The 27,063-nt window shown below is 44.5% G+C and overlaps 1 pseudogene; it reads left to right on the top strand.

The window, feature by feature from the left end:
- The first annotated feature begins 6,238 nt into the window (after positions 1-6,238).
- LOC128899339 (uncharacterized) lies at positions 6,239-7,283 on the top strand (annotated as a pseudogene).
- The last annotated feature ends 19,780 nt before the right edge of the window (positions 7,284-27,063 follow it).

Consider the following 27,063-nt stretch of genomic DNA (forward strand, 5'->3'; position numbering starts at 1 on the left):
TCCCTGGGACACACCACTAGTGACTGGCTGCCAGCTGGATGTGGCACCATTCACCACCACTCTCTGGGCTCGGCCCTCCAGCCAGTTCCTAACCCATCGCAGTGTGCTCCCATCCAAGCCATGGGCTGACAGCTTGGCCAGGAGTTTGCTATGGGGAACGGTGTCAAAGGCCTTGCTGAGGTCCAGGTAGACTACATCCACAGGCCTCCCCACATCCACCAGGCAGTCACCTGATCATAGAAGGAGATCAGGTTGGTCAGGCAGGACCTGCCCTTCCTAAACCCATGCTGGCTGGGCCTGATCCCTTGGCCATCCTCTAAGTGTTGTGTGACTGCACTCAGGATGACCTGTTCCATAATCTTTCCTGGCACTGAGGTCAGGCTGACAGGCCTGTAATTCCCTGGCTCATCCAACCGGCCCTTCTTGTGGATGGGTACCACGTTGGCCAGCTTCCAGTCATCTGGGATCTCTCCAGTGAGCCAGGACTGATGAAAAATGATGGAGAGTGGCTTGGCCAGCTCATCTGCCAGCTCTCTCAGCACCCTAGGATGGATCCCATCTGGTCCCATGGACTTGTGGGGGTCTAAGCTGCTGAGGAGAGCTCCGATCACTTGCTCATGGAACACAGGGAAACCATGCAGCTCCCTGGCTCCTTCTGCCAGCTCTGCAGGCCAGCTGTCTGGTAGATGTTCTTTCCCGCTAGTAAAAATTGAGGTAAATAAGGTGTTAAGTACCTCTGCCTTTTCCTCATCCTGTGATACAACACTTCCCTCCATGTCAACCAAGGAGTGGAGGTTGTCCCTGCCCTTCCTCTTGCTATTAATATATTTATAGAAGGACTTTTTGTTGTCCTTCACATCAGAGGCCAGTTTAAGTTCCAAATGTGCTTTTGCCTCCCTAATTTTCTTCCTACATGCCCTAGCAACATCTTTAAACATTCCATGGGTTGCCTCACCTTTCTTCCAAAGGTGATACACCCTCTTTTTTTCCCTTAGTTCTATTAAAAGTTCATTACACAGCCAGGCTGGCCGTCTGCCCCGGCGGCTCCTCTTCCGGCACATTGGCACAGCCTGCTCCTGAGCCTTCATCAGTTCTTTCTTGAAGCAGGTCCAGCCCTCCTGGACCCCTTTATTTTCCAAGTATTCATAAGTGATGCTAGCTTCAACACAACACTACACAACACAATCTCACTTTCAATAAAGAAATATGGCCATATTGCCATCCTAAACCAAGATTCAGGAAACGGGAATGAGGAAATTTGGAAATTTGAGTATAATTGTAGGACCAGAGTTTGGAAATTTGACTATAATTGTACTATTAGCAACCATTCACATTTCCAAATGATTGTTTCTTTTACCAGTCAATAATTTCACTTCAATATACTCTGCATCTTTCAAATTGTATTTGTGACTATATTTACAAAAAATTAATGTTTTCAGATTTTGAAGACTAGATGAATAACTAAATATCAGTCAGGCCAGAGAAATCATGGCTCCCACAGTAGTGTAGAGATTTTGTTGATTAACCCAGTGATAGGGAATTCTGTTTTCTGGTTTAGTTTTGTTCACCAATGCAGAATTTCTTATTAAATATTTAAGCAAACGCATAGAAACTGAATACTTCTATCCCTGGCTATTCTTGTTACAAGACTATGAAGCCTAAATAAGGCTTTTTTTTTTTTTTTTTCACTCACTTTAGCTCTTTAGTTTAACCATTCAGTAAGGTCACTGAAAAGTGAAACATTTATTAGACAGAATGAACTTGTTCTTCCTAGGAAAGACCTCTAGTTTTTCAAACGTCCAGTAAGTTGTAGTCAGAGATGTTAAGGTTGGGTCTTCTTCATCTTGCTGAAATTGTGTTATCTATGAGCATGCTAAACAAAAGATAAGGCCTTTTGTGTTTTTTTTTTCACTAAGTAATAAGTGGAACCTGACCCCTGTAAACATTTGACTGAATCAGACTCTGCAAAGTAGGTGGGCAAAAACACCAGTTTGTGGATTTTCAGAGAAGTTACTGTCAAGACATATTTAGATCCAGGATGTTCAAAATCAGACATTTTGTTTCTTACAGAACATCCTTACTGAAAACACAAGTGCAATTTCAGTTTGGTGGCACTTTATCAGAAGCTCTGAAGATCCCAGTTCCTGACTTTTATACCAAGTTAAGCAGTCAGGGAATCATCTTCTGCCGGATTTGCCCTTCTTATACTGCAACAGTTAATGAAAATTTATGTTGAGTTAGTCCTAAATGCTTAATGAGATAATTTATTTTTTAGAATTAATGAGATACTAAGCAAACCACTTAGATTCAGTCTCACATCTGCATTATTTACACCCACTATTGTACAAAAGAGGAAGGATGATTACAAGCCAAAACACTGAAAAATCCCTGAACAGGGAAGGCCAGTTAAAAAAAAATAAATTAAAAAATCAGATGGATATTTTGCAGGACGATAAATATTTAGGAAACTTTCTATGGAGAAAGATGTGAAGGATTTTTGGAAGATCTGAAGGACTGTACTTAAAAAGTGTATGGCAGAACTTCACCTCTTTTAAACTCTCCAGAACAAACTAAACTCCCTACATGAAACAACAAAAGCTTCCATATATTGAATTTCCTCACATGTCCCTGAAGACTGACATATAAGCCTTTTCTCTCACACCAAATTCTTTAATAGCTGCCACCAACTCCCATGTCTTTCATTCCTACTCATAGTTTTCAATGTTGTGTGTCTCTCCCTGTATCTCTTTATTCTAATATCTTTCATGCCCATTGTTAAGTTCTTTTCTCTCTTCCGCAAGGTACATGCTGCTTGAAGGCAGTTATAAGAGGTGGATACTCTTGTTGGCTGCAGATCGAGACAACCACTGTTTGTTTTGGAAACTTGGGTCTGGTTTGTGTTGTTTTTCATCTAAGCTAAGTATAAGGGAATCCAAAAACTTAATTGATAGCATTCTAAAGTGCTGAAATTTGATATCATTGAGCACATCTGTGACCAGTGGCAACAAGATCACCCTAAGAGCATAGGGAGTTTCAAATTTTTTCCTACTATATCAATTAATTTATATAAACAGAACAGAGAATATCTATTACATAGCTTCTCTTGCCCCATTGATACTCTCATTTGTGCTTAGCCATCATTCCTTCTTCCACTTAACCTTTAGGTACATCTGACCAAAAAATTAAATCAAATTCAGTACACAAAACCAGAATTTAATTTTTTTCAGTTCATTCACATGACAGTATGACCCAAATATTACCTCATGCTATATTAGTACTCTCATAACAAGGCATCTCTACATTTCTAAAGAGAATCAGAACTGTGCTTGAGTGTATTGGCTTGCAGCTGACAGTCCTGCTTCCAAATAATATAGTAACTCCTTCAAGCTTGTTTCAATTTAACAGTGGATTAAAAAGAACTTTTTGGCATCTTACAGCTAACAAATAATAAGGTTGTCATGTCTTTCAGATAGACTTTATGAAATCTGTACAGGAATGTATAAAAATAAACATAAACTAGACTAAGGAAGAGATTTCAGAAGAAAACTTCAAAGTGAACTGGAAAAAAAAAATCACTATTTATTAAAATCTACACAAGTAGCCTCATACAATAACCTTAAAGTGAAGCCTGTTTAAAAACCAGCTGTAGTCTTCCACTCTTGCTTACCTTATTTTGCCAGCTATTGCCTCTGATGGGATACTGGTACTCAGCAGAATGGTAGAAGCAGCTTTGTTACAGCCAATTTATTGTCTGAACATATGGCAGGAAGCCAAACCTCTGAATAAAAGTCTGACGTTGACCTAATCTTTTAGATCTCTACTTTCACTCATTTGTATCAACATTCTCATGGTTCTACTTGCTGCTGGAATTCCAGGAATGCTGGAAATAATAACAAACTTCTAAACATCTTTTTCTCTACAATGCCACAGAAGCCGTCTTCCCTGGAACTGCATAGCAAATTATAGCCAGTATTGCTGTGTGATGTTTGAATATACTCATAAAAATTATTCTGCTATTTTATATTACTGATATTTTTCTATCTATCTGTTATTCCTTCCAAGTCTGATTCGAGGGCAGATGCTGGGTTTATGGTAATACAAAGGTGGTAAAATTAGGAATGTAGCCTTGCTTGAAGGAACCTTGAAACAAGTTAGCAGCTTAAACATTTACCTAGCTATTAACTGGACTTTGCAGGTGGTGCACCAACAGCAGTAGTTGGACTTCCTGTGACATAAATGAACTCATTTAAAGCAGATGTGCTGTATTTCTTTGCCCATAAAGCATTATCACTTTTGGCACGTTCACTTGGCTTTATCTATCTACGTAAGCACATTGCTAACCCTTCACTCATCTATTGGTCCTGCCTATTGATACACATTCACATTCACTTTAATAAGCGTGCCTTGCATTTTCAGAGGAGTGAATCACATTTCCATATAACCCACTGAAATAATGAACCTCCTCTAAAAACAGTGTCAACTTTTTTCTTTTCTTTTTCCTAGAGCTTTCTTAAAACAAAACAAAGCAACACAGCTTTTATCTATAATTTGCATACTGTGTCAAGAAAGTTATGTAATTTACTTACATCATGTTTAGGAAAAGTCTTTTTTAGTTCATTGTGGTCCTAAGTCCTAAGTTCCGCCTGCTGCAACTCATGGAGCTGAAGAGGCTGCCCAGGGGACCACATCTCTTCTCCAGCCAAAGTCTCAGCACCCTTTCTCTACAGACCCAACATCTCCTGCAGCACCTTTCCTCCACAGACTTGAACTGTCTTGGGGGGGGTGTGTGTGTGAGGGGTGTGATAATATAATTCCTTTCCTCTTCTCTCTCTCTTCTCTTTCTCTCTCTCTATTTTCTCTCTCTCCCTTTCTGATACATTCAATTTATTTATGTAATAAATAGCCTAGCTGTTGATATTTTGGCCTCCTTTGTGCCTCTCATTTCACAATATGGGAATATTCAAAAGAACTGGAGAAAAGGAGACTCAGGGGTGACCTTATCACTCTCTACAACTACCTGAAGGGAGGTTGTAGACAGACAGATGATGGTCTCTTCTCCCAGGCAGCCAGTACCAGAACAAGAGGACACAGTCTCAGGCTGCACCAGGGGAGGTTTAGGTTGGATGTTAGGAAGAAGTTCTATACAGAGAGAGTGATTGCCCATTGGAATGGGCTGCCTGGGGAGGTGGTGGAGTCACTGTCATTGGAGGTGTTCAGGAGGAGACTTGATGGGGTGCTTGGTGGCATGGTTTCATTGATTAGGTGGGTTGGATTGGTTGATGGGTTGGATGTGATGATCTTGAAGGTCTCTTCCAACCTGGTTTATTCTATTGTTCTAGTGTTCTACTGTTCTATTGTTCTATTAACTGAGTCTCTTTCCCTCTCCGGACCGAGACATTAATATTGGTGTAGTTGGCAGGATTCCCATGCAGTGAAAGTATCACAGCAAGACTAATGCATTTCTGAGAACCCCAAAATGTGTGTCTGAGACGTACTCTGAGTACGAAGTGAGTGCGGAGTCCAGATTCGTGTTTTCACTCTCCCAAGAGGGAAGTGGCTGGAGAAGGACGAAGCGAAAGTTTTCAGAGAGACTGTGTGGGAGTTCTCAAAAGCTTTAAATGTGTGTGCTTTCTTGGGGAAGATTGACTGGGGTACAAATGTTGATTTTATAGTGTGATCTCCTCGGGAATCCTCTGTACCCTATTTTAAATGTGTGTGCTTTCCTGGGGAAGATTAACTGGGGTTTTATAGTGTGACCTCCACAAGAATTCTCAGTACCTGTTTTGGGAAACTCAGTTTTTGGTGATATTTGTAAAGTGTGTATTCTCTCAGGGAAAGTGTGGCTTCCCCAGGAAGCCCAGTTGAGAGACTTTTGCAGGTGCGTGTTCTCTCAGGGAAGCAGAGTGACTTCCCTAAGAAACACAGGTTTTTTTATCCTGGTGTGACAAAAAATTTGAGGAACAAAAGCTGAGAAGCTTTTGCAGCTGTGGGTTCTCTCAGGGAAATAGTGTGACTTTGTCTTGAGAAGCCCAGGTTGGTTGTTTTTTCTTGTGTGTGACCTCTCCTGAAAAATCTATTGTGTATTTTTCCTGGAGAAGATTATTTTGGAGTAAGCCTTTCAATAGTGTACGTTTTTCCAGGGAAGGTTTTGTTGGCACAAACAGTGTTTTGATCTGATTTAGTGCCCTATTAAGAAATGCTTTGTGAAACAAAAGAGATGGCCCGCAGTGAGAGGCTTTTTAACCTTTTAGAAGCTCACAGTGCCAGCCCATCTATACAGGTACTTGACTGGGCCTGTGAAAATTGGCATAATTTCCAGAGTGAGGCTGATTGTATTGTGGTCCTGCAGAAAGATGCAAGAGCAAAAGCCGGAAGAGGCAAAGCTTTTATTTGTGCAGTTTTAGGTGCCTGTTTAGCTGCTTCAGTGAACGAAAGAGAGGTATGAGCAGGAGAATAAAACTATTTCCTCTTTGCAGGACTTAGTTTCGTCACTACAAAGCCATGTTGCCACTTTGAAAGATGTAGTGGCAGATCTTAAAATCCAGTTGGAAAAGGAGAGGAGGCAAAATTCATATTTGGACTCAAAACAGGGTGTGAATTACCTGGAGTCTGCTCCTATGTACCCTCAGGCAGAATTGACAACAGCTAAGGAAGCTGTGCATGTCAGACCTCTCATTAAAACTGAAATTTTATATGAGGATGGGGAAACTACCCCCACTGTCACAACTAAAGATGTGCCTTTCTCCTACACTGTGATGGCCAGAATTCGTAAAGAATTTGCACGCTTTGCTGGGGAATCTGAGGTGGAATATGTGTGGCGAGTTTCACAAACTGGAGATGATCAGATTATGTTAACAGAAGCTGAAGCCACGGGCTATTGGGGTGATAATGTTTTTCTAACTACAAAAACCAGAAGTGGACCCTGGAGCCTTACCCAGTGAGCTGCCTATTGGGCAGGGGGGTTTGATCCAAAGGAGAGAGGGGAACCTGTATTTCTGCAGGGAGGGATGAATCAGATAATGGAGAATGTGCAAAAGGCTGCATGCCTGCAAATGATCTATGAAAGAGAACTAAAACATCATTTTTAATTCCCCCTTTCTCTCTTGGTGGATGCAAACAGAATGACTCCTTTGGTCAGGGGTCTCCCTGACTTGCTTGAAATAAGAGCTATCCAGCTCCAAAAAGCAATAGCTGATACCTCACTTTCTTCCAGGATGCAAGCTGCCCTAAGGGAAAATTCAACACCTGGAAGGAGCCGGCCTGACTTGAAGCCATGGACATAGGAAGAAGTGGGAAGGGAGTTATTAGGTTATGCCAGGCAGTATAGTATCATTGGTAGGATTGTGGGAGGTGAGATTGTTAGACCCAGGGTAGCTGGGAACTTTCTCTCAGTCTTCCTTCCTTCGCTGTCCCTTTCGGCTGGATCTGCTTCTGGGCTTCTTGCCAAGAGATAAGAACTAACTCCCTCCCTGTAACAGGCCTGTCCGCTTCTTCCCCTGTCCTGCTAACCATCCTCGTCTCTTCTTCTACCTCTTTGGGGGAGAAGGGAGGTAGGGGGTGAAGGGGGGCACAGGGGGAAGCCCCCTCTGTGGGGGGTCTGGTTTCTGGTTGAGTTCATTTGCTGTATATTCCTGTATATACTGTAAAATACCTGTATTTGTCGTGTTACATATAATCTGTTCCCTTGTAAAATATACTCTCATTTCTCCGACTGGGTTTAGCCATGGTCTCTTTCTCAGTGGGGGAGGGAAAGCAGAGCCTTTCCTTTCAAACCACCACACACTCTTTTTTTATTGGCTCACCAACGTGGGGCCGGGTAATTAAGTAATTAAGTTGATTTATTGCTTGTCTCAGCCGGAGAAACGAAATTAAGATGTTGTGGGTTTTTAAGCAGTTGCTGTTTTCCATGTGTTCTATATTGGTCTACCGGTACTGCATCGGGTTGATGTTAGACCAGATAGGTAAATATTTAATGCGTAAAATCTATTTGTGGTTTATGCATAGGATCCAGCTGTTGTATAAACTCTGTTTGGTTTTTTTTCGGCTCACTAATTACGGCAATAGAACGTCTTCCACTTTGCCAATCGAGATAAGGGAGTTTAACGCTTCAGGAGGTCAAAGAGTAACTTTAAGTGCTGGCTGGGATCTTAAGGTGATTTATTTGACGGGTGTAATCCTGCTGTTGCTGATAATTAATGTCTATCTGCTGTGGGCTCTACATAGAAAGAAAAAGGTTTCTCGACCGTGTTTTGTGATTAAGCAAAAATCTAGGAAGCGTAGGCGTTCCTCTAAATCTGCCCCAGAGTCCTTGAGTGATGAGGAAGGGGCTGTGTCAGTTAGAAAAATAGCAAAACCTATTGGCAAAGCTGCATTAAATGCTCCACTCTATGACTTTGGCAAGCAGCCAGGGGCGGCTCCCATTCCCAAGATGGCGACCGGTAGTGAGGCAAGGTCATTTCCGTCTGCCATGACAGGACCGGAAGGGGCCCCCACGGCGGCTGATTTAGATCAGGACCTGTCAGCTTCTATCAGGATGGCTGTAAATTCAAACACAGCTCCAGTTAAACAAGTAGCAGTCTTAAAGACCAGAGGTGGAAAGGCCAAAGCTGATCCAGGAGCTAGTGGAGCTAATGGAGGAGAAGAGCAGGAGACTGATCCCGATGAGGGAACCTCTACTAAACAGGCTGATCCTGGTGAGGGAACCTCTGCTAGGAAAGGGCCTGCTGGAGATGAAGAGAAGGTTCGTCTTAGAGATATAGCTGAGTTATTGAGATCATCACAGGATGGAGATGCAGCTAAGACAGCAGCTGGCAGTGGTGCTTCTCAGCTTAAAGAGATCCTTAGGAGAGTGACAGCAGGATTATGGGGACAAAACATTCAGGAAGATGTGATAGATGAAGAAGAGGATGACCTGCAGAGCTGCTCGTCACCGAGGGAGGAGATTCGCAATGTCCGCAAAGATTACCTCAGAGCAGATAAGGAACCCATCCTATCTTGGCTTGCTAGGTGTTATGATACAGGTGCTCCAGCTCTAATAGTTGGAGACAAGTCAGCAGCCCAGCTAGGAACTCTCTCAAAGGATAATGGAATAGATAGACATCTATCCAAGATCCTCGGTAAGGTTAATCTGTGGATACGCCTTTTAATGGCAGTTTCCCTGAGATACCCTTCCCGAGATGACCTTCCATGGAATCCTAAGCCCTGGACTACCATAGATGAGGGAATTAAGCGTCTGAGAGAGTTTGCCATTAGAGAGATACTCTATGGTGACCATGATACTCTGAATCCTGATGACATTCCTGTGGCAGCTGGTCTTGCTAAAAAGCTCATCAAACTTGCTCCTTCCAATTATGCAAACATTCTGGCAAGCAGAATTGTGGCAAGAAATTATGGTGGAGATCCTCCTACGGTTGGCCAATTCACTGATCAACTAAGACAATTGGATGATAGCATGACACGTGTTTCTTTGGTTTCAGCCATTAAAGCTCTGTCTAGTGAGATAAAGGATTGCATGAGAGAGCTGAAGGATGAAATCAAAGATTCCATATGCCAATTGGCACAAAGAGATAATTCCAATTCTTCCTCCAGGTGGGTGCAGGTTTCAGCTGTGAGGAATAGGCATCCTCCAAGGAGGTCATTCCAAAACAGGCCAAACCAAAACAGACCACCAAGGCAATCACGTAGGACCATTTGGATAACTCTACGTGATCAGTTTGGTGAGAACATGAACAGGTGGGATGGTCAACCAACTTCTAATCTTTTCAGGAGACTGAGGGAACTGCAAAGCGGCAGAACCCAGGGTAGCGATACCAGAAGGGTAGCTGTTACTTCCACAGTTCCCCAGGACAACGATGACAGCTCCAACAGTGGCTCCAGTTCTAACACTGCACAGTGTGCTCGTTGCACCTGTGGAAATGTTCCCCATAATTAGGGGTGCCCTGCCTCCCGCCAGGGGGAGGAGAGGGATAATGGAGATAACAGAATCTATTGGGATGTGTACATCCAGTGGCCTGGCACTTCACACTTTCAGAAGTACAGGGCCTTGGTTGACACAGGAGCTCAGTGCACCATATTGCCATCAGATTATCAGGGATCAGAGTCCATAACTATTCTGGGAGTCACTGGTGGATCTCAAGAGTTAAGTAAGGTAGAGGTTAATATAAGTCTAACTGGTAAACAGTGGAGGAAGCATACAGTTGTGACCGGACCTGATGCACCTTGCATTTTGGGAATTGATTTTCTGAGAGAAGGGCGTTTCAAGGACCCTAAAGGTTACAAATGGGCTTTTGGAGTAGCTTCTGTAGAAATTGATGGACAAAAGCTGAAGCTGTCTGCTAGACCTGAACTTTCTGATGAATCTGCAGTTGTGGGACAACACAAGATTCAGGACATTAAATTGCCGGTTGCTTCTCAGACTGTGCATCACAGACAATACAGAACCAACCGTGACTCTTTGTTGCCCATTCAGAATCTGATTTGTCAGTTGGAGAGTCAGAAAGTCATCAGCAAAACTCATTCACCTTTCAACAGCCCAGTGTGGCCTGTGCGAAAGCCAAATGGAGACTGACGTCTGACAGTGGACTACCGAGCCCTGAATGAAGTAACACCGCCTATGAGTGCAGCAGTACCAGACATGATGGAACTCCAGTATGAGCTGGAATCCAAAGAGGCCAAGTGGTATGCTACCATAGATATTGCTAATGCATTCTTCTCTATTCCCATAGCAGAGGAATGCAGGCCTCAGTTTGCTTTCACCTGGAGAGGAATCCAGTACACTTTCAACAGACTGCCAATGGGCTGGATCCACAGCTCCAGCATCTGTCATGCAGTAATCCATGATGCTCTGGAGGAAGGTGGTGCTCCAGAACATATCCAGTTCATCGATGATATCATCGTCTGGGTTAAAACTGCTGAGGAAGTCTTCGAGAAAGGCAACAAAATCATGGACATTCTTCTGAATGCAGGTTTTGCCATCAAGAGAGACAAGGTGAAAGGTCCTACCACAGAGATCCAGTTTCTGGGAGTGCAGTGGCAGGATGGACGCAGACACATTCCAGTGGATGTGGTAAACAGAGTCTCTACCATGGCAAATCCCACAAACAAGCAAGAAACCCTACGTTTCCTGGGGATAGTGGGATTTTGGAGACTACACATCCCTGGATACAGTCAGATTGTGAAACCTCTGTATGATGTGACTCGAAAGAGGAACAGTTTCCACTGGGGACCTGAACACCAAGCAGCCTTTGACCAGATAAAGCAAGAAATAGTTCAAGCAGTGGGTCTGGGACCTGTCCGAGATGGTCCAGACATTAAGAACATTTTGTACATGGCTGCAGGTGACAATGGTCCAACCTGGTGCTTGTGGCAAAAAGCTCCAGGTGAGACACGTGGACGACCTCTTGGTTTCTGGAGTCGAGGTTACAGAGGTTCAGAGGCTAATTACACTCCAACAGAGAAAGAGATTCTAGCTGCCTATGAAGGAGTGAAAGCAGCTTCTGAAGTGATTGGAACTGAATCACAACTGCTCCTAGCTCCCAGATTGCCAGTTTTGAACTGGATGTTCAAAGGCAAGGGTTCCACACCACATCATGCTACAGATTCCACCTGGTCTAAGTGGATGGCTCTGATAACACAGAGAGCTCGAATGGGAAATCTTGAAAGACCTGGTCTGGTGGAGGTGATCTCAAGTTGGCCTGAAGATACCAACTGTACTAAACCTCCAGAGGAGAGAGTAACTCGTGCTGAGGAAGCTCCTCCTTACAATGACCTTTCAGATGATGAGAAGAAGTATGCTTTGTTCACAGACGGTTCCTGTTGTCTCGTCGGGAACAAGCGAAGGTGGAAGTCTGCAGTGTGGAGTCCAACACGCCGAGTTGCAGAGGCGAAGGATGGAGAAGGAGAATCCAGTCAGTTTGCAGAGGTAAAAGCTGTCCAGCTAGCTCTCGACGTGGCTGAACGTGAGAGATGGCCAAAGCTTTATCTCTACACCGACTCATGGATGGTAGCCAATGCCCTATGGGGTTGGCTAAAGAATTGGAGGAAGAATGGCTGGCAGAGGAAAGGAAAACCCGTCTGGGCAGCCGACCTGTGGCAAGACATTGCTGATCAAGTCAAGAGAATTCCAGTGAAAGTGAGACACATTGATGCTCACATTCCTAAGAGCAAAGCTACTGAGGAACAGCAGCACAACCATCAGGCAGATCTAGCTGCAAGAGTTTCTCAAGTAGACAAGGACTCTGATCTTGATCTCGACTGGAAACACCGAGGTGAGATATTCTTAGCTCGGTGGGCTCACAATTCATCGGGACATCAAGGCAGAGATGCAACATACCAATGGGCTCGTGACAGATCCATAGACATTTCCATGGATGCCATCACACAAGTCATCCATGACTGTGACATTTGTGCTGCTATTAAGCAGGCAAAGCGAATTAAGCCCTTGTGGTATGGTGACAGATGGTCCAAGGACAGGTATGGTGAAGCTTGGCAGATTGACTACATCACTCTACCACGTTCTCGTTCTGGTAAGCAATACGTGCTAACTATGGTAGAGGCAAACACCGGATGGCTGGAAACTTATGCAGTTCCACATGCAACTGCACGCAACACCATTCTCGGTCTGGAGAGACAGATCCTGTGGAGACACGGAACTCCAGAGAGGATTGAGTCAGACAATGGAACTCATTTCAAGAACAACCTTGTAAGGAGCTGGGCAAAAGAGCACGGTATTGAGAGGATTTTCCACATTCCTTACTATGCACCAGCTGCAGGGAAGATTGAACACTACAACGGTTTGTTGAAGACCACTCTCAAAGCCATGGGAGGTGGATCTTTGAAAAACTGGGAGAAACATTTAGCTCAAGCAACCTGGCTGGTGAATAGTAGAGGTTCAGTGAACCGAGCTGGACCAGCACAGATCTGCTACGGAGAGTAGAAGGGGATAGAGTTCCTGTTGTTAGAGAAAAGAATCTGTTAGGTAAAACTGTTTGGGTATTTTCACCCTCCGGAGAGGCTAAACCTGTCCGAGGGGTGGTTTCAGCAGAAGGTCCGGGTCACACTTATTGGGTAATGCAGGAAAATGGTCAAATTCAGTGTATTCCACAAAGAAATTTAACTTTAGCTGAAAGAGTTTAATTTCAGACTGTCGTACAGCTACAACGCGCCCAAAGGAAGAATCCCTGAGGAATCTACAGTGCACGAACCCTGAGAGCCCTGAGTCAACTGAGAGTCCCTGTGTTCCTGTTTGCCTTTTCTTCACTTCGTCTGTGGAGAGACAAGCTGGTTTCCATTTTCCTATTTCCTGACTTTTTTGGACTTCTGAATCGTCTACATCTGAGTATAGCAGGAACGGACTATGAACTTTACTCACGAACTGTAAATATCATTTCCGATTGGATGGACAGTACGAACGACCAATGAAATTGTTTAGAAGGGGTGGACTGTGGCCGTTTGATGCTGTGCCTTTAAGAAAGGGGCACACTGGCTAAATGTTTTTAAAATATTTTGGTATTCTAAATTAATTTCATTGGTAGGATTGTGGGAGGTGAGATTGTTAGACCCAGGGTAGCTGGGAACTTTCTCTCAGTCTTCCTTCCTTCGCTGTCCCTTTCGGCTGGATCTGCTTCTGGGCTTCTTGCCAAGAGATAAGAACTAACTCCCTCCCTGTAACAGGCCTGTCCGCTTCTTCCCCTGTCCTGCTAACCATCCTCGTCTCTTCTTCTACCTCTTTGGGGGAGAAGGGAGGTAGGGGGTGAAGGGGGGCACAGGGGGAAGCCCCCTCTGTGGGGGGTCTGGTTTCTGGTTGAGTTCATTTGCTGTATATTCCTGTATATATTGTAAAATACCTGTATTTGTTGTGTTACATATAATCTGTTTCCTTGTAAAATATACTCTCATTTCTCCAACTGGGTTTAGCCGTGGTCTCTTTCTCAGTGGGGGAGGGAAAGCAGAGCCTTTCCTTTCAAACCACCACACAGGCCCATTCAAAGTAATTAATCCAACTCTTTCAGGGACATCATTCAAGAGGGTGGCTCAGAGAACCTCTGTATGGGAACCTGGAAATACCAGTTTTGTATGTTTTAAGGTTGTGTTTCTTATTTAAGGTCTAATGCTGAAGACTACCTGATGTAGTGTCAGAAGGACTTGTCTTGTTACAATATAGAAGACTTCTCAAGTTTTGCATCACAGAAGACATCTCTTCAAGGACTGCACTTTACATAGCCCCGCAGATGCATTCAGATCTGGAATGAAGCTCTCACTTCAATTCCAAACTGAAAGACTGACGGGGTGGGTTTGTTCTCCTGGCTTCCAGGAGGAACAAGGATGCTTTCACCTTGTGTATTTACCTGTTTTAGTTTTGTTCAATTTTCTGAGTATTGTTGCAGTGATTCAACATGTAGTGTCCAATATGCAGTTTGTGTCTAATGATGGTGTACAACAGATTTGTGCCATTAGCCAATCAAAACTTATGTCTATTGCAAAAATTGTTTAAGACTTCTTTCCTTTCCTTTCTTTTCCTTTCTTTCTTTCTTGCTTTTATCTTTGACCGGTTAGTGTGAGAGACTAAAAGCTTGTCTCTCCTGGTGTGACTCAACAAAGATAAAATCACTTGCTGCTTGCCCAGACAATAGCTGACATGTGTTGGGCAGAGCCACTGGAACGACTCTTGGAAGGTGCAAAGATAACATCACTCACTGGACCACAGCTGGCCTCACAACAATGGACCGAGACCACCTTTGGGAATATGCATAAGACAAGATAATCTCCACCCACCCTGGAAAGGGAGGATGGTGAGACAATGGATTCACCACCTGTTTCCTGATGTGTAATGAGTATGTGGGCAGGTAGATGGAGAAGGAGGAGGTGGAGGCCTCCCCCTTCCATCCAGACCTCTGCCCAAACACACAGGAATACACAGAAAGATTTCCTGGGGAATGATACCTGGATACTTACCTAAGGATGATTTCCTGGCCCCTGAATTCCTGAGGGACAATACTTGAACACATACCTAAGGACTAAAAACCTGTATAAAAGTCTTGGGCAACTATTGGCTCACCAGAAGAAAAACAGAGAACCGAAAACACAGATGAAGGAAAACACAGGAGAAGGACAATGCCGAGAAAGAAAGCACGAGAGAAGGAAAAGCCTGGGACAATGATGCTCCAAAGAAAAGAGGCCATGGAGCCTGGAAGAAACAGACTGAACCCTCTCTTTGTGTCCTAAGTTCCTCCTGCTGCAACTCATGGAGCTGAAGAGGCTGCCCAGAGGACCACATCTCTTCTCCAGCCAAAGCCTCAGCACCCTTTCTCTACAAACCCATCATCTCCTGCAGCACCTTTCCTCCACAGACTCAAACTGTCTTGGGGGGGGTGAGGGGGTGGGTGAGGGGTGTGATAATATAATTCCTTTTCTCTTCTCTCTCTCTTCTCTCTCTTTCTCTCTATTTTCTCTCTCTCCCCTTCTGATACATTCACTTTATTTATGTAATAAATAGCCTAGCTGTTGATATTTTGGCCTCCTTTGTGCCTCTCATTTCACAACACAGGAATATTGAAAAGAACCGAGTCTCTTTCCCCCTCTGGAACGAGACATTCATTAAGCCCTCACTGAACACTGACAGTTTACCAGGACAGTAGAAAGACTTTATTGAAAGACACATTTGATGATAAAGCAATATGAAAATTTGCATTTTAAAAAATCTGGCCAGAAGACTGAAAAATATGGGAAGAAAAAAAAATACATTACAGGACAAATGAAATTAAAAATATATGATGCAGCAGAACTATACTTTTTAATGCACTTGTTCAGAGGCTACACTGGGTCAAGGTCTGATGATGCTACAGCAGCTCCATTTTTTGGTAAGACAGAGATGGATCCAGGTTGCAAGATATAGGCTGCATGTCACATGAATCATCCTTAGAGGCTGTATCTCTTCCTAGGTGATAAGGCAATATTACAGGTATAAATGAAGTCCCTGTGCCCACTACAGCCACAGCACAATACAATTTTTTTTTATTTTACATGACCAACTGTATGAACATTATAATACACTACAGCAACACCACTACAGAATAGCTAAGTAACAACATATACATATGTCATCAGCAGCCACAAAACCATCTCAAACTAATTGTAATTGATACAATCTGGGTAGATTAAGCCATGTAAACACTGAGAATACATTCACATTGCAGTCAAGCTTCCGTCTTAGCTTTTACATTTAATTTTAAATGTTATCGTTTAGACTGGAATTGGCTAGGTCCTTGAGCATGTCTGAATCTAAAGAGTCTTTCTAAATCCAGACCAGTGGTGTTCAATAATAAATGGAAGTTTTAGTTTATTGGTTTTGTTATTGTTTTAGTAGAGCATTTGCAGAAAACTCAGCAATAAACCAGCTGTTTAGCCATTTCTCTGAGAAGCATGTTACCATCAGTAATAACAACATCAAAATCAGGAACAAACAACATGGAATTCGTTCAGATATCAAGCTGCCATGGGAGAAGTACTACAAGGAGGGACTGCCTGCAAGCAGTGGAAAGGGAACAGGAGGAGGCACACTCATGTGGGGAGCTGTCCATGAACACTTCTCTTCCTGACTGGCCACTGAGAAGCATCTTCCGTTCTCTCCCTCCCTCCTCTCACTCTCTCTCTCTCATTGGTGCCTACATCTCCCTTCTCTCAGTGTGTCTTTGGTTTGCTTTTTTTTCAATTTTCCTACTTTCACCATTAGAGTTAATGTATTTCATCAGCTGCAGACCTGTTAATAACTGTGTCCCCACAGATACAGTGCTAGGTCCTGTACATCACTGGACAATGAGCAGTCAACATTTCACCAAGGGGGTAAAGGGTGAGTGCCAAGAAGGAATCAGGCTCTTCTCAGACAATGACAGGACAAAGAGCAATGGGTGGAAGTTGAGGCATAGAAAGTTCAATGTAAAGATGAGGAATAATTTGTGCACTTGAGGGTGACAGAACACTGGAACAGGCTGCCCAGAGAAGTTCTGGAGTCTCCTCCTCTGGAGATAGTCAAAAGCTGCCTGAATGTGTTCCTGTGTGATCTGCTCTAGGTGATCCTGCTCTGGCATGGGGGTTGAACTAGATGATCTTTTGAGGCCCCTCCCAGCCTCCAACATTCTGTGATTCTGTGATCTTCAAAACTTTCTCCTAATTCAGATTAGTATCTTGTATTAAATTATCTCAAAAGGTAGCAGCCTGTAGAAAAAAATCTATATTGAAAAAAAATCAACAAAATTACAATAAAATTCGTTTCAGTATAATTATTGGCATGGAAAGTTACAATGAAAACTGCCTAAAACTAGTTTGTTAGGTGGTTTTAGGTAAATGGATATTCATATGCAAAAAGTCAATATTTGCAGCAACGAGAAGAAGGGAAGAATTTCCTGGTACCACTTGCTATTACATCAATAATATTGAGCATACAGCAAATACCAGTAACCACATTTTATCAGCCAGTTAATTTGTAATCAATTTGCAGAAGTAACTAAATAAAATAAATCTCAAGCTGGAACAAACCTGAAACATAGCCAATGCACTTTAAAAGAAAAAAGACCAGGGAAAAAAAATCTGCTTCTAACTCCATTGTATTGCCAGATTTACACTGGGGAAAGTTTGGTCACAAATAGTAATGTTTTAAAGAAAGCCTGTCTAGAACATTTTCAGTGAAAGAGTCTGCAAACATCAAAACAGATCTGAAAGTCAGGATTTTGGAGATGTCAGGTCAAAAATCCTTGCTCTAGGCTTGAATATAGAGTTTCTAGTCTAAATCCCAGAGTTTCTAGACTAAAACTATTTGCGAATACAGATTACATTTTCATTGTAGCAGGCCATGAGAAGTTCCTATTTTTCTTCACGTGGAGGTCTTTCTCTGCTAAAGGCATGAAGACACCAAACTGAGTATATTTAGCAACTTACTGAAATTAATTGAATTAATTGACATGGGGATATATAGATATTTTTTTTCTGGGAAACTGTAGCACTTTAAAAAAGATTCTAATAATATTTCACATGAGCATCTAACAGTCAGCTTTATCTTATCTCACATTCTGTTTACATGGCATGCAAAAGACATACATAGGACTAAATTGAGTCTGCTGTAGCCTATCTGTGTCTCCCAGTACTTCCAAACTGTCATTCAATAATTCTGTTCTATTGTACAGCAACGCTTTCTAGTACTCAAACCCGCAGGCACTTATTTAAACCTCAATGTATTTCTGTATACAGCAGAAGACTAATGACTTAGTGATGCCTATGCTGACCACTGCTGCCAAGTCTATTTTTTTTTTGAGAAACCTCTGTTCTTAAAAGCACTCACACAAAAGCAAAAAATGGCACTGCATACATGGATGTTCCAATGCCATTTTACTGTTTTTTTAACATTTCTCAAATTGCAGGGAATGTTACTGCAGTTGTTTTTGACTCATTACAGGTTACACAATTTGTGGTACCTCCAGAAATAACAGAGGGATGGTTTCTTGAGCATGAGATGACAAAAGATGTGCTCTCTTCGCGCATTAGGGGACACACAGGTCCTCAGAAGGGGTTCAGCAAAGTGCTGGGTTCACTGCCCAGTAATATGCTGTAATATCTGGCAGTGTTGAAAGCCATTTGTATCTATTCTATGTATGTATTCTATGTATGTATCTCCTGTATATAGATGGAAACCTAAAGGATGACAGGGTATCTGACAAGAATGAATGGAATGCAGCTGGAGGTGGGGAGATTCAGGCTGGATGTGAGGAGGAAGTTCTTCACCATGAGAGTGGTGAAGCCCTGGAATGGGTTGTCCAGGGAGGTGGTTGGGGTGCTGTCCCTGGAGGTGTTTAAGACCAGGCTGGATGAGGCTGTGGCTGTGTGGGGTTGGAACTAGATGATCCTTGTGGTCCCTTCCAACCCTGACTGATACTATGATACTATGATAAGAAGGTCTTCTACAAGTATGTCAAAGGAAAAGAAAAAAAAAAAGGAAGGTTAAAGAAAACATATCCTGCATGTGGGCCTACAAAAAGCCTGGAAAGAGACTGTTTTGGAGCCAGCTCTTATTTCCAGGGCTGTAAGCCCTCGTTTAACTAAAACCAGAGAGTCTATGTGCAGAAGCAGAATGCATGATCTACCTCCTAACTAGTGGCTTTTCTCCATTAACTGGAGGATTCAGGATATTTAACTTTTATTTTGTTCATTGATTACCAACATTTACAGCCAGCCCATATTGATTGCATATTGCAGATAGAAGGCTTGTGCTTCAGAGTTTCTAAAATTGGTTTAATACATTCATAATCACATTAATGTGCAGCTATTGTCTGCTACCATTTCACAATCAATGCTATTTTTCCATCTGTGACACCAGTGAGCATATACATGGCTGAACTACAACACTCTTGCCTTGCTATTGAAGGTAGGGAAGGGAATGAGGAAAGGTTTAAGGATGTGAAGATGCTGCAGCAGAGTAACTTCATATGAGGCTATGTCAGCTCACAGGGAACCAGCTGGGATTAGTTTTACTCTTCATAAGCCAATGTTAGAGCTAGATCTCTGTTCTGCCTGTCACATCTTTAGGGGTGTGATGGGATGAAGGGCTGATCCTCTCTTCCCTCCCACCACAGGCAAAAAATGAGGCTCAGACAAACGGACTGCAAAAGTGGTGGAAAGTTTAAACGGAAAAGCAGAGAATGTTTTACAGAGAACCACAAGCACAGTGACAGAAGAGATCCCAAAGCATACCCAAAAACCATCCCATCCCCACCTGAGGGTACACCCAACCCCCCCAGGGCTCTTTCTTCCCCCCACTCCTCCGCTGTTAGGCTAATCTCAGCTGGCCAGATCTGAGGTTGTCCTTCCCGCTGGTCTTGGGCCTAGCCAGGCCCAAGAGGCCATGAGATGGCTCCCCCCAGTACCAGAGAGTGGTAAGGAAAGAAAGAGGAAGTGCAAGACCCTGCAGGTGGGGTTTTGTAGGGAGCAGGACATTATGGGATGAAATACGCCGTTCCCTGTGTCCACCCACTGGGCTGGACACCTGGGGCACCGGAGGTGTGTCACATGTGGCCACAGCAGGGGGGCACCCAGCCTGAACCACCACAAGGGGACAAATAGCAATTTCAGTGCAGGGTCATGGAGAAAAGTAGACAGTGAGCTATAAAATATAGAAACGGGAACAAGCATACAATTTAAAACTTTGAGAATAGCAGGCAGGACCCAGGCACCACACCATGTGGAGTGGCACGTTCCTCCCTGTCCCTCCCCATCCCCCCGAGCCAGCTTTCCTCTCCCAAAGGGCCGGTGTGCCGTGGGCGGAGACTGCTGCAGCAGCACATTTAAATCCCAGGCAGACAAAGCCAGGGCAGATCTTCCACTGCAGCGCACCGAGGCAGGACCAGGGTGGAGACTGCTGCAGCGCGGTGCTTTCACCTGAGGGAGGGAGGTGCTGAGTCACATGGGCTCGTTCCTGAAGTGTCCTCCAGTCATGTCTTGTGGCCAGGGATAGGCATGGTGGCAACTCACCGCAAAGCTGTTTTCAAAAGATCTGCGTCAACCCAGACTGAGGTTGAACTTAAGCAGGCAGGTGTCAGGCAACTGGCTGCAGAGGGTGCTGGAGCCTGGCACCTGAAATGGAGGGCAATGGAGATAACACCTGCATTAGGTGTGAGCAGCTCAATTATGTGCTTAGTCTAGTGGCTGAACTGAAGAAGGAAGTTGCTAGACTTAGGACTGTAAGGGAATGTGAAAGGGAGTTGGATTTGAGGAACCAGGCTCTGCAGGCTCCCTTAGCAGAGGGAGGTGACCCAAGATGCAGAAGGGAATGGATACAGATTGCTATTAATAGAGGCAAAGTAAAACCCTCACAGCTCCCTTCACCTTTCCAGCTGCCCTTGCAAAAGAAGTATGGGGTACTGGGAGTTGAGGGTGAGGTAAATGAGAAGGCAGAAGAGACACCATCCAAGGTATTGCCTAAAGCAAAACAGCCTGACCCCGGCATCAGGACTTTTTCCCTTAAAAAAAAAAAGAGGAGGGTAATTGTTATTGGTGATTCCCTCCTGAGGGGAACAGAGGGCCCCATATGTCGGCTGGATCCTTCCCACAGGGAAGTCTGCTGCCTCCCTGGGGCCAGAGTCACAGTTGTTACCAGGAGGCTGCCTCATCTGGTACAGTCCTCTGACTACTATCCCTTGGTAGTTATGCAGGTGGGGAGTGAAGAGGCTGAAACCAGAGATCCAAAGGCAATCAAAAAGAACTCAAGGCTCTGGGAAAACTGGTTGAGGGGTCAGGGGCACAGGTAATTTTTTCATCAATACCCTTAGTTGCAGGAAGCAATACTGAAAGGAACAGGAAAGCAGCTGTAATTAACAAGTGGATCAGAGGCTGGTGCCACCAACAGAATTTTGGGGTTTTTGATCTTGGGGAACTTTCTATGGCACCAGGTGCAGGTCCTCTATCAACAGTTGGAGTACATCTGTCCCAGAGGGGGAGAAAAATCCTTGCACATGAGAACAGCCAATCCCACAGAGGGAAAAGGGTTCTAGGAAGGGAGTTGGCAGGGCTCATTGACAGGGCTTTAAACTAGATCTGAAGAGGGAAGGGGTTGAAACCAGTCCCCCCAGACAGGAGTCTGAGGATGGTAAGCTGGAGTCAGGGGTGAAACCCAGCTGAAGTGCATGTACACTAATGCATGCAGCATGGGTAACAAACAAGAGGAGTTGGAAGCCTTGTTACAGCAGGCAAGTTATGATGTAATTGCCATCACAGGAACATGGTGGGATGACTCACATGACTGGAGCACTGCAATTGACAGCTACAGGCTCTTCAGGAGAGACAGGCAAAGGAGAAGGGGTGGAGGGGTGGCCCTGTACATCAGGGAGGCTCTAGATGCCATAGAACTAGAGATTAAGGATGATCAGGTTGAGTGCCTGTGGGTGAAAATTAGCGGAAAGGCCAACAAGGCTGATATTCTGGTTGGAGTCTGTTACGGACCACCCAACCAGGATAAAGAGGTTGATGAATTGTTTTATAAGCAGCTAGAGGATGTTTCAAGGGAGATTTTAACCTGCCTGATATCTGCTGGGAACTCAATACAGCAGAGAGGAGGCAGTCTAGAAAGTTCTTAAGAGTGCATGGAGGATAGCTTCTTATCCCAGCTGCTGTGTGAGCCTACTAGGGGTAAAGCTTTGCTTGACCTTCTTTTTACAAACAGAGAAGGGCTGGTGGGAGATGTGGTGGTTGGAGCCTGTCTGGGGTCCAGTGACGATGAAATAATTGAGTTTTCAATATGCAGTCAAGCTAAGAGGGGCAGCAACAAAACCTCCACTCTGGACTTCTGGAGGGGGGACTTCAGGTTACTCAATGAACTAACTCAGAAGGTTCCTTGGGAAACAGCTCTTAAAAACAAAGGGGTCCAGGAGGGCTGGAAGTAATTCAAGAAAGAACTCTCGAAGGTGCAGGAACAGGCTGTGCCAATGTGCCGGAAGATGAGCCGCCAGGGCAGACGGCCAGCCTGGATGGGCAATGAACTTCTGAGTGAATGAAGGAAAAAACAGAGGGAGTATCATCTTTGGGAGGAAGGAGAGGTAACCCATGACATTTTTACGGATGTTGCTAAGTCATGTAGGAAAAAAATTAGAGAGGCAAAAGCCCATTTAGAGCTTAGACTGGCCTCTGCTGTGAAGGACAACAAAAAAATCCTTCCACAAATATATTAATAGCAAGAGGAGAGGCAAGGACAACCTCCACTCCTTGGTGGACATGGAGGGGAATGTTGTAACAAAAGATGAGAAAAAGGCAAAGGTACTTAACACCTTCTGTCCAGTCACTAGTGGTGTCCCCCAGGCATCAGTGTTGGGCCCCATGTTGTTCAATATCTTTATTGATAATCTGGACAAGGGGATTGAGTCCATCATCAGTAAATCTGCAGATGACACCAAGCTGGGGGCAGGAGTTGATCTGTTAGAGGGTAGGAGAGCTCTGCAGAGGGACCTTGACAGGCAGGTGGTGGTTCAGACATGTCACAGAAGGGTCCAGCCCAGTGGGCGCTCACAGGAAGCAAGGTATTTCATCCCATAATTTTCATAGAATTTACATAGAATAAACCAGGTTGGAAGAGACCTTCAAGATCACCGCGTCCAACCCATCAACCAATCAAACACCACCTAAACAACTAACCCACGGCACCAAGCACCCCATCAAGTCTCCTCCTGAAAACCTCCAATGATGGCGACTCCACCACCTCCCCAGGCAGCCCATTCCAATGTGCAATCACTCTTTCTGTATAGAACTTTTTCCTAACATCCAGCCTAAACCTCCCCTGGCGCAGCCTGAGACTGTGTCCTCTTGTTCTGGTACTGGCTGCCTGGGAGAAGAGACCAACATCCGTCTGTCTACAACCTCCCTTCAGGTAGTTGTAGAGAGTAATAAGGTCACCCCTGAGTCTCCTCTTCTCCAGGCTAAGCAACCCCAGCTCCCTCAGCCTCTCCTCATAGGGCTTGTGTTCCAAACCCCTCACCAACTTTGTTGCTCTTCTCTGGACTCGTTCCAGCAAGTCAACATCCTTCCTAAACTGAGGGGCCCAGAACTGGACACAGTACTCGAGGTGCGGCCTAACCAGTGCAGTGTACAGGGGCAGAATGACCTCCCTGCTCCTGCTGGCCACACTATTCCTGATGCAGGCCAGGATGCCATTGGCCCTCTTAGCTGCCTGGGCACACTGCAGGCTCATGTTCAGCCTACCATTGACCAGTACCCCCAGGTCCCTCTCTGCCTGGCCGCTCTCCAGCCACTCTGACCCCAGCCTGTAGCACTGCATGGGGTTGCTGTGGCCAATGTGCAGAACCCGGCACTTGGATGTGTTCAATCTCATGCTGTTGGACTCTGCCCATCTGTCCAGCCTGTCGAGGTCCCTCTGCAGAGCCTCTCTACCCTCCAGCAGATCCTGCTCCCCTATAAAACATAGGTGGGGGGTCTTCACTCTTTTTCTTCCCTCATCGCTGCCTAGGTAATGGGGTGAGCTGCCTCACTTGGGCCTGGCTAGGACCAAGGCCAGGTTGGGGGAGGGGGAGAAAGAGCCCTGAGGGGTATGGGTATACCCCCAGGTGGGGGTGAGATGTTCTTGGGTATGTTTTGGGATCTCTTTTGTCACGGTGCTTGTGGTTCTCTGTAAAACTTTCTTTTTTTTTTTTCATTTAAACTTTCCACCATTTTTGCAGTCTGTTTGTCTGAGTCTCTTCTTTTGCTCATGGTGGGACAATTGGTCTCTCAACCTGCCACAGCTGGACAGACGGGCAGAGTCCAAGGGCAAGAGATTTAACACATCTAACTGCTGGGTGCTGCACTTTGGCCACAACAACCCCATGCAGTGCTACAGGCTGGGGTCAGAGTGGCTGGAGAGCGGCCAGGCAGAAAGGCACCTGGGGGTACTGGTTGAAAGGAGGCTGAACATGAGCCAGCAGTGTGCCCAGGTGGCCAAGAAGGCCAATGGCATCCTGGCCTAGATCAGGAACAGCATGGCCATCATGAGCAGGGACGTCATTCTGCCCCTGTACTCAGCACTGCTAAGGCCACACCTTGAGTCCTGTGTCCAGTTCTGGGCCCCTCAGTTTAGGAAAGATGTTGAGTTGCTGGAACGTGTCCAGAGAAGGGCAACAAAGCTGGGGAGGGGTTTGGAGCACAGCCCTGTGAGGAAAGGCTGAGGGAGCTGGGGTTGCTTAGCCTGGAGAAGAGGAGGCTCAGGGGAGACCTTGTTGCTGTCTACAACTTCTACAACTACAAGGGAGGTTGTAGACAGGTGGGGGTTGGTCTCTTTTCCCAGGCAACCAGCACCAGAACAAGAGTCTCAAGCTGCACCAGGGAAGGTTTAAGCTGATGTTAGGAAGAAATTCTTCATAGAAAGAGTGACTGGCCATTGGAATGTGCTGCCCAGGATGGTGGTGGACTCACTATCACTGGAGGTGTTTAAAAAGAGACTGAATGAGGCACTTAGTGCTATGGTTTAGTTGATTAGATGGTGTTGGGTGATAGGTTGGACTTGATGATCTCAAAGGTCTTTTCCAACCTGGTTAATTCTGTATTCTGCATTACTCTGCTTTTCAGGAGAAGCCTGGTTTAACAGCCTAATCAAAAGTAATTAGCTCATGCAGTGGACTTCAAAGGCAATCTGGACTGAAGAAAATTCTGAAATTGTTAAATTGCTTTATTCTTTCTCTAGATCTAAACACCATCATAACAGAATTTTGAATCATAGCATGCCATATTAATATAAATTAAGTATTTAGTCATGGTCATGGGAAGGTTATTAATTTTTGATGCATTGCAACACATTGTAAAATTTTACTTATACTTTAAGTAGCTGGGAGTTATTTATTGTAGTGAGAACTGGTATTTTTCAGCACTTATTGCTAGAGAACACTGGGTGCAAAACAGGTTACAGTTCTGAGAACTCATAAAATGGGGGAATGTCCCTAAAGTGTAAAGTTCAAAGGTGTTTTATCTGTTTTCTGTCAGCTTGTATATCTAATCAGCAACAAGGACAGTTTTAGCAATTAAAAGCAGTATTGTATCTGTAAATGGGAGGAAGACAGAAGTATTGGGCTATATGAAAAGATGAAAAAGATGATTAGAATAACTCATCTGGAATGTTCAGCATCTGGGTATGCCTTTTTATTCAATGGTGCACTCGTGTGGCAAGACTGAGAAAATACACAGTATTGTGCAAAAACAGCAGACAAGCTGATACAGCTTCTGATCTGTCTGAAGAGACTCCCAAAGCCTCTCACAAGATGAAAGTGATTCTGCTCAGTATTAGTGATCCTGCCTCCAACCAGATGGAGGCGAGGGGCAGCTGGGTTTTTTGGACTGTGATGAATTGGTGGCTTGGCAAGTTGAACCCATGAGAGTGTGAAGCTTTAGTAGGTACAGGCACCCAGTGTAATCTGATGCCACAAAACTATGAGGGGTAGAGCCCATATGTTTTTCTGATGTGACAAGGGGATCCCCACACCTGGATGTGTTGGAAGCTGAGCACCAGAATGCGTGCCCCAGTTTGCCTTCACTTGGAGGAGTGGAAGGAGTCACTAGAATTGACTGCCACAGGGACTGAAACACACCCCCACCATTTGGACTGATGACGGACTGATCCAGGCTGTGCTGGAGCAGGGTGGAGCTCCAGGGCATCTGCAGTGAGCAGTCTTCTGTGTACTGCAAAGCAATCTCATTTTGAGTGAGAATGGACAGTGAATGATGTAAGATGTACGCTGTCTGATGCTAATTGCTGCTGGGGATGGCACAGACGGTATAGAATAAGCAGTGGAGAATACAGAATACAGAATTAACCAGGTTGGAAAAGACCTTCAAGATCATCAAGTCCAAGCTATCACCCAACACCATCTAATCAACTAAACCATGGCACCAAGTGCCTCAGCCAGTTTCTTTTTAAACACTTCCAGTGATGGTGACTCCACTACCTCCCCAAGCTGCCCACTCTAATGGCCAATCACTCTTTCTGTGAAGAATTTCTTCCTAACATCCAGCCTAAACCTCCCCTGGCACAGCTTGAGACTGTGCCCTCTTGTTCTGTTGGTGATGTAACAAGTTAAGCTGAATCTGTTGATATTCAATACCATGTTATTGTCATACCAACTTCAAAATGAACATGCTGGCTGGAGCAAAGTATTATGGGGCTTGAAGTTCACATTGTAACATGAGAGGCTTCCTATTCTGGTTGTTGCTTTTGGGTTCTGGGTTTTGGGCGTTGGTGCTTTTCCTCAGGAGCAGTGATGAGACAAGTGGGAGTTGGCTAGTTTGTTGGATTCTTTTCTGTTTTATGCTGTGCTTTCTCTGAAAACAGGCTAAGCTAATTGTGTATTGTATTATTATCTCATTTACTCAGCACACTTTTTATCTCAACCCTTTTCATCTTGACACTGAGGGGCTTTGTGTGAGTTACTCTTCCCTCACTTCTGCTTTGAAGGGGAAATTAAACCAGCACAGCAACTGTAAACTGAAAGCTTTTAAGCAGCTGGAGAGATGGTAACTGGTTAGCTGAAACATATGACATCAACCTTACTG

This window comes from Dryobates pubescens, chromosome Z (assembly GCF_014839835.1).
Source record: "Dryobates pubescens isolate bDryPub1 chromosome Z, bDryPub1.pri, whole genome shotgun sequence".
In the NCBI taxonomy this organism is placed as follows: domain Eukaryota; kingdom Metazoa; phylum Chordata; class Aves; order Piciformes; family Picidae; genus Dryobates; species Dryobates pubescens.